The sequence below is a fragment of the Sinocyclocheilus anshuiensis genome, unplaced genomic scaffold (assembly GCF_001515605.1).
Source record: "Sinocyclocheilus anshuiensis isolate Anshui unplaced genomic scaffold, SAMN03320099.WGS_v1.1 scaffold767, whole genome shotgun sequence".
Classification (NCBI taxonomy): Eukaryota; Metazoa; Chordata; class Actinopteri; order Cypriniformes; family Cyprinidae; genus Sinocyclocheilus; species Sinocyclocheilus anshuiensis.
This window is the reverse complement of record NW_015551124.1, coordinates 1,226,405-1,227,121: the sequence shown is the minus strand read 5'-3', so window position 1 is coordinate 1,227,121 and position 717 is coordinate 1,226,405. Positions and strand designations below refer to the sequence as shown.

The window sequence follows — 717 nt, the reverse complement described above, 5'->3', positions numbered from 1 at the left end:
CTTTTTCACTGGAGGAAGCGTTATTATGGATTATGGTATTTTAGCTGGAAGTAACAGTTTGAAGTTAAAAACGTCTCAATTGAGAGTTTGTTTCAGCTTTTGTCTTCTCCAGATGTTAACTGATGGACTGGAGTGCTGTGGATTACTTGTGGATTATTGTGATGTTTTTATCAGCTGTTTGGACTCTCATTCTGACGGCACCCATTCACTGCAGAGCATCCATTGCTGAGACACTGATGCAATGCTACATTTCTCCAAATCTGATGAAGAAACAAACTCTTGGATGGCCCCTAAATTTTTATTTTGGCGTGAACTACTCCTTTACTACTTTGTTTGTTCAAATCAATAACAATAGTGTTACTGAACAAACGGCACTAATAACAAACCCAGCCTGTGTTTAGTTCAGTCAGATGTGTTTACAATGCATTCACCCACCAGAGGGCGTATGATAAACCTCAGCGCTTCGAGGCACACAGAAATAACACAATTGATCTGCACTGCAGCTTATTAGTGGCAGGATATGAAAATCATAAACTCATAAACCCCATTTCCGAACCACAAAGACCAGCGGCTGAAGGGAACATTAGTCCTGATAAACGTGTGGCTGCAGTCATTCAACACTCCAGAGAACAAGAGATCATTATGAGTGCATCATCTATCTATCTATCTATCTATCTATCTGTCTATCTGTCTGTCTGTCTGTCTGTCTGTCTATCT

General features: G+C 40.2%; 1 protein-coding gene across 1 annotated transcript in view; it reads right to left on the bottom strand.

Annotated features, from left to right (window-relative positions):
• LOC107663134 (1-phosphatidylinositol 4,5-bisphosphate phosphodiesterase beta-2-like) overlaps window positions 1-717 on the bottom strand; it is a 39,498-nt gene that overhangs the window by 33,045 nt on the left and 5,736 nt on the right. The window lies entirely within an intron of this gene.